The following is a 12,166-nucleotide window of genomic DNA, read 5'->3' on the forward strand; positions in this document are numbered from 1 at the left end:
TATATTCATTACTGCAAAGTATGTAATGTATAAAATGATAATATTAATGTTTATAATATTGAAAATAAGTTTTCTATGGTTTGTGAACCGCTATGAATGGTGGTAATGGCTGTAGGTACAGGTCCAATTACGATTGGAGACGGTCCCGGTATTCGAACCCGAGATATGTAATGTTATTAATTAGTACTATGCAATAATGTATGTTATTATGGTATGAAACACGATGGTCTCAGACGCTAGACAGAATACTGTCTCCGAATCTGAGCTCCGCGCTGAGGGTAGACGAGAAAGGAATTTGGGGAGTGTGCGTTCAAGGTCAAATGACGTCACAACGTCAGAACAAACAAAGAACCCGATTGACCAATCAGAACCGGTTTTTTCAAGGTTAACCAGTACGCAAGAACAGGGGAAAGCTATGCAATACTGTAGGGCAGGGGAGGGATTGAACCAGACAACAAAGGATGTCTGGAAATGCACAGCAAGGGTCAAATCTCTGAAGCTATGCGTCGCTTGTAGAACCGGTTTCCGCCGCCAATTAATATTCCGCTCAGGTTTGCCTCCAAGGCACAGGACGCTTTAGCGCAGGGTTTTTTTATCTGTACTATGAAGAAGGGAGACCTATTAGGGACGGGGCCTACAGTTTTCACCATTTGCTTTTATCACGGGGTAACGAACCTAGGACCCTTTGATTATTGATTTAGGTAGTAAATGTATGTTACTGTGTGCTATTTAACTTAATTTTGAGTTTATTTTTTACCAAACTTTGACTTTATGTCAAACATTTTCACAGCTTATCCTTATTTTTACAAAAATAACACTATTTGTACTATTCAGGCAACATTTTTTATTAAATTTTGGACTCGCAAAGATATTTTTACAACTTTTTAACTTATTATTTTACAATTTTATGTTAATTTTTTACCAAAATAACACTATTTGTACTATTCAGGCAACACTTTTATTAAATTTTGGACTCAAAGACATTTTTTCAACGTTTAACTTATTATTTTACAACTTTAAGTTAATTTTTTACCAAAATAACACTATTTGTACTAATCAGCAACATTTTTTATTAAATTTTGGACTCAAAGACATTTTTTCAACTTTTAACTTATTATTTTACAACTTTAAGTTAATTTTTTACCAAAATAACACTATTTGTACTATTCAAGCAACATTTTTTATTAAATTTTGGACTCACAAAGACATTTTTTTTCTACGTTTAACTTATTATTTTACAACTTTATATTAATTTTTTATCAAAATAACACTATTTGTACTAATCAGGCAACATTTTTTATTAAATTTTGGACTCACAAAGACATTTTTTCAACTTTTAACTTATTATTTTACAACTTTATGTTAATTTTTACCAAAATAACACTATTTGTACTATTCAGGCAACATTTTTTATTAAATTTTGTATTTACAAAGAGATTTTTTCAACTTTTAATTTATTATTTACAAGTTTATGCCTATTTTTTACTCAAATAACACAATTCTATCTGTTCAGGAAAGACTTTTAGTTACATTTTCGACACACAAAGTGTGTGTTCTCAACTTTTAACTTATTATGTCACAAGTTTAGGCTTATTATTACCAAAATAACACAATTCAATCTGTTCAGGAAAGACTTTTAGTTATATTTTCGACACACAGAGTGTGTGATCTCAATTTCTATCTGTTTATTTCACAAGTTTAGGCTTATTATTACCAAAATAATACAATTCAATCTGTTCAGGAAAGACTTTTAGTCGCATTTTCGACACACAAAGTGTGTGTTCTCAACTTCTATCTGTTTAGTTCACAAGTTTAGGCTTATTATTACTCAAATAACACAATTCTATCTGTTCAGGAAAGATTTTTAGTTACATTTTCGACACACAAAGTGTGTGTTCTCAACTTTTATTTGTTTATTTTACAAGTTTAGCCTAATATTTACTCAAATGTCACTATTTATATTATTCAGGCACCATTTTTATTACATTTTGGACTCTCAAAGACACACACACACACACACACACACACACACACACAGAGAGAGAGAGAGAAAGAGAGAGAGAGAGAGAGAGAGAGATTTTTCCAAGTTTACAGGATTATTCTCTAGTTTACTCAAATAACACAATTTAAATGTGTTTTGAATTATATTTTGGATGCAAAAGTATGTTTTGACAAGTTCTACCCTTTTATTTTACAAGTTTAGGCTTATTATTACTCAAATAACACAATTTAATCCACTCAGGAAGGATTTGTTATTATATTTTGGATGCACAAAGAGAGGTTTTCAACTTTTTTATTGATTTTTTGCAGGGTATGTATTAATTTTTATTTATTTTGTTTTGTATCATATATACATTTACAAATTTTTAACTTAGAGTTTAGTATTTATTTAATTTTTTCAAAAACACTAAAAAAAAGTACTTTTAGCTAAAATGTAAGCCACAGAATATATTATTATTATTATTATTATTATTAGGGTTTACTGATTTCCACTATGCTATTTTTGGTTCTGTATTTCTATATGTATTTATTTAGGGCAGGTTACGCCTGCCACGTAGGAAAGTTTGTTTATTTTAGAGTTTGCTGAGTATTTTGTTACTGCTATACTAGGTAAAAGTTTTCTAAATATACCAGATAGAGCTCTATATACTTTTGTTTTTGCTATTTTGGAGATGATGCGATCAGCAGCACTCTCCATCTGCTTTTTATTTTATGTACCCAATATTATTTTGAGGCTTAGTGAATTCTAGAGCCTATTTATGCAGGAGAGAGGAGAGAAGACTTGAAAATTTTGATCTCAGATAACCCACATCTATTTGTCAGAGTATTTTAAAGGATATTTTATACTTATTATGTGCCACTAGAATATCAAAGCTTGCTTATTTTTTATGTCTGTAACGCTGTTATTGTATTTCTAGCTAAGGCTTACTGGATAAAGTACACGAAATGTTTATCATTTCGACTATTTACCTTTATACGAGGCCAAATTTTTAGTGTAACGAAAATTATTGTGTGTCTATAAAGACTGAAATTCCTTTACCGATGGGTCCATAACTGGACGCTTACCAACATTGTTCCTTTTTTTTTTAAAAAAAAATATATAACCATTTATCAATATATTGACAATTCACAGGACAAGACGAAGTTCACAGACGACTGACTATATGGATCATAGGTCCACTTGCTAAACTTTTTTACTATTCTAGAAGAATAATTTAGCTTTATAGCCTTTTTTTCAAGGTATTTTGGAAGGATTACTGGTTTTTGGGTGCATCAACATTTGGGTTATTTCCATTTGGTTTATTATACGAGGCTACAATCACTATTTGAACACTGAAATCCTCTGATTGAAACTAAAAGCTTAGATTGTAACTAGAGACTTAGTATGTATATCGACAATTTATAGGACAACACGAACCTTACAAAGGATTATAGGTGACGTAGGACCACACGCCAGAGCTTTGTTAATCTGCAAGAAACATTTACAGCTAATATTACGAGGAAATGAGGTTGATTTTTGCTGTTTCACAAGAATGCTATCTTTTATACACCCAATATTTGCTTTTTCAAGTAACTACTTGTACCAGAAGCACTTACAGGCCAACTCTAACTAGACTTCGACTTATTCTATATCAGGTGCTAAATTTATAAAGAACTATGATTGTGTATGTTTCTGAGGAAGTACGCAAAAGCAGATTACCCGATTAAAGTATCTGAAAAACAGATTTTTCTATGCAAGTATATTTTTATTGACTGGATTATTTAACAGATCAAACAGGAAGACTGCAAAATTCATTAAATGTAGTTCTATAGTATAGGTGGTTTCAGAGATATAAAAAGAACAAATATAAGATTTCGCTTTTTTTGCTTCTGAGGCTAATCGCGACGCTAAGGGTAAATGGCGAGGAAATGTAACGGAGGAGAAACAGTCCCAAAAGTTATGGGCTGCATGTAAGTTAATACCACAGAGATATTACAGTAGGTGTAGGTTCTACCACCAGAACTTTTCTATTATAATAATACTGGTTATGCTGTAGCCTACTGTTAGCTAAAGATGCTGATATTTGAGAAATTTAAAAGCTTATTTGCAAAATTTTAGATAAATAATAATCTGTTAGACTGTAAACATATTTTATATCCATTCTGCAAAAGATCCGATGACAAAATTTAAAAATTGTAATCGCCCAGACAGGGACTCGAACCCTGGACAGATAGGTTAAATGCCTAATGCTATACCAACTAAGCTATCTGGGCACAAGGTATTTTTTCTTGAAAAGTTAGTTATGTTAAGAAATATATTGAAACATTTGAGAACACTTTTGGTCTGGTTCGACAGAGAAGGAGACAACATTTCCAAATTTTTACAGACTGGGTGTATTTTTCCACTATAGAGGCCTTCACTATATGTAATTCGAAACGCTAAAGTTCAGCTAGCTTCCAAAATCCAAAATTGAGGTAAAGATTGTGTTTGGCGAGATTAACAAGTTACAATTATATCCAGTTACGGCCAAATAAAGCTAAAACTCTCAGATTTACTGTACTAGCCAAGTTTTAGTAACATTTTCCTTCACTATAGTACTAATACCAAAGAAATAGGTATATTTTATTTATAATTTGACAAAATGTACTAGTATTTAATTCACAAAGTTAGGTAAAAAAACAGTATTTTAAAAAAATATTGTTGCTGCCTTCAAATTTTATGTTATTTAGCCACTAACAACTGGTTTACACTGTTTGACATCCTTTAAATAGCAAAAGAAGGAATTATTTGTTTAGTATTTTTACTACTTTATATTTATTTAAGAAAACAATTGTACAGTTTAACTTAATTTTTAACAAATTGTTACTAATTTATATATCAAAGTTATGTTATTTAGAGTGTTTGAAGGCGTATAAAGTTAATATTTGTACTTATCAGTGCAACTAACAATTATATTTTACACACAAAAGATAATGTTTACAGTTAAATCACTTGAATCAGAGAATAATATTTTACAGTAATTGATTCATTCAGCACTAGTCACTACTTTTATGCATCAGAAAGTTTTCTTAATTTTCTATTATGCATGCTATTTTGTGCTATTCTTAAAATGTATTTCTAAGGCAAACTGGTTTAATTTTCTGCTTATAATGGAAAGTTGACATAGTTTTCGCACAATGCTTTGTACATTTGTTATATTCACTACTTACAATTCAAATATTATGCTTATTTAATGTATAACTAACTAACTCTCTAGCCTTCTTAAACCCGAAGGTTCATGGCTGCAGCAACACATGCCTCTCATCTGTTCCTGTCCTAAGCAAGATCTATATACTCCTTTCCATCCCTACCAATTTCCTTTAGGTCCATCTCTACATTATCCCTACATTTTGTTTTGGTCTTCCTATTGGTCTTTTACCATCAGGTTTCCCAACAAGAATCCTGTATATTTTTTTTCCTCTCCCATTTGTACCACATGATCTACACATCTAAGTCTTCTTGATTTAATTATTCTAATAATATCTGGACATGAATACAAATTATGTACTTCTAAATTATGTAATCTTCTCCACTCATCTGCCTCCTCATCTGTTTTAGGCCCAAATATTTTCCTAAGGATCTTATTTTCAAATACTCTCAATTTATGTTCCTAGCTTATACTGTAGTTATTATATCTTTTTCTATCAGCTTATTTTGAAATTAATATTATTAGGTATAGTCTTTGATTTATAACTATATTGCTTTTTTTATCAATTTATCTAAGAGTACACACAGACAAACACATGTGTACACACTTTTATGTACAGTGTCTCTCAAAAGTTTTAGGACAACGACATTTTAAACTAGGCAACCCAATTTACACAAGCCGTTGGTGGGTTGCGTGCAGAGTTAGGCTCAATTTTAGGGTTGCCACATGCACAATAGATATTTATAAAATACGCGAAAGAAATATAAACAATTATTATTGTATAAAATTATTAAAAATATCACTATTATATCGCAAACGACAAAATTCTTTCTGAAAGAAAAAAAATAGGTTTTCTAGTATTTCATCGCTGATGAGTCTACAGTAAGGAAAAGAGGTGAGAGGAAACGAAGGAGAGGAGAAAGAGAAAGCGAAAGGAGAAGAGGAAAAGTAGAGGAGAGAAGAAAGAGAGGATAGACGAGGAGAGGAGATGTAGTGAGGAGAATGGAAAAAGATTCGAGGAGAGATGAGGAAAAAAGAACAAAGAAGAGAAAAGAGGAGGAAAACGAGAGGAGAGGAGAGGAGAGGAGGAGAGGAGAAGAGGGAAGTGGAGAGTAGAGTAAAGGAGAGAAAAAGAAAAGAACGAAAAAAGAGAGTGCAGTGGAGTCGGAAATCTAAGACAGGAAAGGAGATAAGAGGAGTGGAGAAGAGTGGGATGGAGATAAGATGCGAGAAAAGTAGGGAAGGCGATATGAGATAAAAGCAGAACAGAAAGAGGGGAGAGAAGAAGGAGAAGGAACTGGAGAGAAGAGGTAGTTGCAGAAAATATCGTCTGAGCGTCAAGAATGGATGCATTGGTCAAATTATCGACATGAAACATTCAATAACATTTTGATATGTATTGGAGAATATATTAGATCGGTGCGAAATGCCTTTTGGCTGAGTTCAGAGCAAATTAAAATCTTCCATGTAAGATCTTTGATTTTACCTGCGATTACACCACTAAAAAAATGAACGTAATTTTTAATATTTATAAGAATTATACTCTACTTCTCGCTTCGTTGAAATTGAGATTTTGTAATTCAATATTTCCCCTCCCCCCATCGTTAATTCCAAACTGAATCATTCCGTTTCACACAGCGTGGACAATGAACACAATGGGATATGTCTAAAACTTACGAAAATTTTCTGCCACCGGAAGGGTTCGAACCTACGACCATCAAACTGACAAACCTGAACGGTAGCCACTACCCTACAAGCTTTCGTTCATTAAACCAGGTAGAAGAACCGCTACACCACGCCTTTACCTTCGAATGAAACAACAATTGTTTTTTAATTATTCTGTCCCTCCAATATTGTAAATGTCGTTTGGTATACTTGTAATTGAACTTTTACTTTAATTTTGATTTGCTTTCTTGTAGTATAACCGATATCTTCGAGAAATAATTTTCGAAGTGATTAAAAACGAGAATATTGGTAGTTGTGAAAATGCGAGTTATTTCTTCTAACTTATTATTGTGATTAGACATTATTAATGGAAAATATCTAGAGGCTTGAACATTACAGGACGATGTTCTTTTCCAGTGATACAGGGATTGAAAGTAACGCACTGTCCTGACTAAATCGGTGAATCGGACGTCTGGTAACCTTGCATCAATGATTATTAAACTAAAACCACCCAATATTGCAGCTTGAAGACTTTTGCGCAAGAAACAGATTCATTTATAAAAAAGCAAGATTGAAATTTTTACTCATTTAAAAAATCGACGATGTTATTTTCGTATTTATGTATTTATAGGTTCACATTTAAATATTTTAGGGTTCGAGGGGGAATCATGGCCCACATAGCCCCTCCCCTGGGTACTGACCGTACGTAGACAATGGAAGAGAAATTTTGGAGAACCTTTCTATTAAATTTAGTATTTACATTCACCTTATGCTCAGATAGGTTAAACCGTTTATTGACAATCGTGAACTTTTCGTTTAATAGATACTATTTGGTTTTAGACGACGGGAGAACGAATTTCCTTTCTTGCTCTTTTGAGAGAATATATACTTCTACAATAGCAATCGCGTTCGGAAACCGTGAAAAAAATGACTTGGTTTTCAAAGGCAGACAAGCTTGGTAGTCTAGATTGCTCGCGATCAAAGTGACTCACTCACGCTATTCAAGGCCGCTTCTTATCGCAAAAGTGCTTCGATGAACAGTGTCTGCACCCAGCACGTTACAAGTGACCAGAGTCGAATTTTAAAGAGAATCTGAAGAATGGTAGATTTCATCAGAGGCGGCTGGGTAGGCACCAGCTCAACATGCAATAGTTTCAGTGATAATTCCTGACAAACAAAAGACCGTATTGAATAATTATTGGGATAGTAATACGTGTATCCGCTCCTTTTTAACAATGTAAGCTCGAAGACAATCTGTATTCCATTTATTTATATTGGCAACTTGGTCAACCGGAGGTTATTTTATCGCCTTCGATGATCGAATTGTCTGATCGATTATTTTTTGTTTACCCAGGAACATGCCCCATAGGAGATTTCCGAGACCGGGTTACGCTACTCACTCGTAGCTCCCCAATTTCTTCACGATGGTGGGTTTCTACCGGTCCCATACACAGGCCGAGAACCTAGAGAGTGAGCATAGGCGGACTCGAATCCATGTCGTCCTGCAGTCCGAGTCCAAAGCACAGCTCCTTTGACCGCACGGTCACGGAGGAGGACTTTTCTTATCTTACCTTTGGCTAATCGCGACGATGAGGATGAATTATGAATAGAAAAATAAAGAAGGTCACGCACAAAGTAGACGATCTTCAACCTCTTGGGATGACGAGTTCAAGCCCTAAATATGAGGATTTCAACCTTAGACGACCTCAATTTCAAAATTATAAACAAAATGCCTACTTACTCTAAACTTCTCATCAAGGCCAAAATAGTTTGTAACTGTGAAACTACCCCTGAATACAAATTGACATTTTTTTTCCATGTGAGTAAAAATTCAATGTGTGGCATACAGACATAGATGATACCTTTTGAGAAACAATTAACTGTACCCTGTCCCAGCATCTCTGGATCAAAGACGCGCATAGCGGAAGAGAAGTGGGGAGAGGGGATCGAGTGGACAGAGCGAATCAGTGCACGCTGCTGGGAAGGCTGGTAACTGCAGTGGTTTTCCTCCCTCCACGCAATCCCATTCCTCTCACGTGTTCATCGCTGCTCAGATACTTTTTTTCGTTCAAGTGGGACAGAGTGTAGTTCGCATACATGTAGCAAGTAAAGAAACTTATCCCAGAATGAAAATTCCACGTAGTTTTAAAACGTTTGTTTAAGCAATGAATGACTGGAAACGGATCACACATAATTCCCTTGCCAAAATCTAATGGTCGAAAATTAATTTCAAGACATTTCATATCTATTCACCATATTCCAAGTTATAAGGAACTATTTCGTAGATGTTCATGAAACCGTTATAAAATTACAAATAAAATATATTCACAAACTTAGATATACTAATACGAAGAAAGAAATTCAGAGTTAAATTTCAAATGCATGTGTATAAAGTAATTCTAGAAGTACAGAGCTATATCTGAGTATTTAACTTCTTTTTTGCAGATAACGTTACAATATTGAGGCGACAGAATAATTAGGAACTGTAGCTCCAAGAAAACAAAGGGCGTAGTGTATTGGTTAGAGTTCTTGAAAGCATTGCGGTCCCACGTTCGATCCTCCATACTAGATGTTCCTTAAAAAAGAATCCCTTCCATTAAACAAGAGCATGGTAACATTATTTTTAATAGCAGTGTGAAGTAGCTACATTGTTCTGCATATGAAATTTATAAAAGAAAATAAACAAATAAATGAATTGACACACGTTCAACGGGATATTTATATATATAAGATCGTGAATTATGATACTCTAACGATAATTGTGTACTGCTTCAAAGACATTGACAAATATTAATGAAATATCTATGTATATGTGTGTCAATTCAAAAGGTAAAGGTAAAAGGTAAAGTGTTCCCCTGTGCATAGCACCACGCCATGAAGGCGTATAGGGAGTGTGGGGGTAACGCCCCACACTTTCTTGATCCGGTCGTGAGTGGGGGTGATGTGATCAGCATCACGCCCCTAACCGCCTTTACCCCCCAGGGTTTCCCCCAGGTACCCATGTTATTCGACGCTGGGTGGGCGCCGGGGCCAATTCAGGACATGCTAATTTTACCCCTTTTCCCACTTGAGTTCAATGCAAGGATACCTCCGAAAATATCGAATGCAAAGTTCTCACCATGTGCAATTCTCCATTAAATGTTTTCGCCGAGTCTTACTACTTTCGTTTTCTTTGTTACAAACAATACTTGTTTGCACGTTACATGCAGGAGAGTTATCTACATTTCACATTGGTCAGCTCCTTTTACGTTGCTTAAGGAGCGAAAGCTTGTAGGGTAGTGGCTACCGTTCAGGATTGTCAATCTGATGGTCGTAGGTTCAAACCCTTCCGGTGGCAGAAAATTTTCGTAAGTTTTAGACATATCCCATTGTGTTCAGTGTCCACGCTGTGTGAAACGGAATGAATCAGTTTGGAATTAACGATGGGGGGAGGGGAAATATTGAATTACAAAATCTCAATTTCAACGAACCGAGAAGTAGAGAATAATTCTTATAAATATTAAAAATTACGTTCATTTTTTTAGTGGTGTAATCGCAGGTAAAATCAAAGATCTTACATGGAAGATTTTAATTTGCTCTGAACTCAGCCAAAAGGCATTTCGCACCGATCTAATATATTCTCCAATACATATCAAAATGTTATTGAATGTTTCATGTCGATAATTTGACCAATGCATCCATTCTTGACGCTCAGACGATATTTTCTGCAACTACCTCTTCTCTCCAGTTCCTTCTCCTTCTTCTCTCCCCTCTTTCTGTTCTGCTTTTATCTCATATCGCCTTCCCTACTTTTCTCGCATCTTATCTCCATCCCACTCTTCTCCACTCCTCTTATCTCCTTTCCTGTCTTAGGTTTCCGACTCCACTGCACTCTCTTTTTTCGTTCTTCTCTTTTTCTCTCCTTTACTCTACTCTCCACTTCCCTCTTCTCCTCTCCTCCTCTCCTCTCCTCTCCTCTCGTTTTCCTCCTCTTTTCTCTTCTTTGTTCTTTTTTCCTCATCTCTCCTCGAATCTTTTTCCATTCTCCTCACTACATCTCCTCTCCTCGTCTATCCTCTCTTTCTTCTCTCCTCTACTTTTCCTCTTCTCCTTTCGCTTTCTCTTTCTCCTCTCCTTCGTTTCCTCTCACCTCTTTTCCTTACTGTAGACTCATCAGCGATGAAATACTAGAAAACCTATTTTTTTTCTTTCAGAAAGAATTTTGTCGTTTGCGATATAATAGTGATATTTTTAATAATTTTATACAATAATAATTGTTTATATTTCTTTCGCGTATTTTATAAATATCTATTGTGCATGTGGCAACCCTGAAATTGAGCCTAACTCTGCACGCAACCCACCAACGGCTTGTGTAAATTGGGTTGCCTAGTTTAAAATGTCGTTGTCCTAAAACTTTTGAGAGACACTGTACATAGATATGCCTTTTTTAAATATTTTAGTATGAAGATTGCACTTTAGCTATTCAAGCAAGGGTAGGAAAGGTAGGATTTCTGAGAATTTGTTGCAGGATTTTGTTGTCCAAGTATAGATGAGAACTGAGCTGAGAGACTGTTTTGAACCTTTTCATGAGAGTTTGCATGTGAACTGTATTCAAATTGACCACTATTGACTGTGCATGCTTCTAAGTTTTGCTGTTATTTTACATCAAGTCTGTGAGACTGCAGACAGTTTTCCCTTTTCAAGTAGTTTTTATTGATTGTATTTGTATATGTTTTGGGGACTTAGCAGTTTTATGTTATGAGGCAGTTTGTTGTAGAATATTTTTACCTGATTGCTTTGAGATATTGAGTGTCTGCTGTTTTACTTGTAATTATTTTCCTTCTTGTGTTTTGTATTTGACTATATTTTGTCCAAGTTCGTAGTATTTAGAATAATTGTTATTGACTTGTAGATGTAGGGAGTAATAATCCTTTGCAAGATGCCCTATACTTGTCTGAACATTATTCTTAGTGTTCACTTTTGAAGCCTTAGTATTCTGGTAGTATTATTAATGTAGAGGTAAATTAGGCTGAAATGTAGGCATTTTTCTGATAAATTAGACTCACTTAGTTGTTTCAGCAGGTAGAAGTTGCATGATGGTTTACTGCTGATGATGTTAATTTGCTCTTCTTATGTACTACGTATGATGTAGCTTATTTGAGTAATTGGAAATATACTACTGAAAAAAAGATTGCTTGTCTATCTTATTCCTATGTTGTTGAGTTTGTCCATAAGCAAGCCATGTTTTTACTCTATCCTATGCCTTGGAAGAATCTAGATATATTGTGTTTGCAGTTTTATGTTTCTCTAAGGTTTCAGCTATGTAGTTTTTAAACTGTGCTATGGGTGTGACT

Source organism: Lepisma saccharinum, chromosome 10 (assembly GCF_977018435.1).
Source record: "Lepisma saccharinum chromosome 10, izLepSacc3.1, whole genome shotgun sequence".
NCBI classification, from domain to species: Eukaryota; Metazoa; Arthropoda; class Insecta; order Zygentoma; family Lepismatidae; genus Lepisma; species Lepisma saccharinum.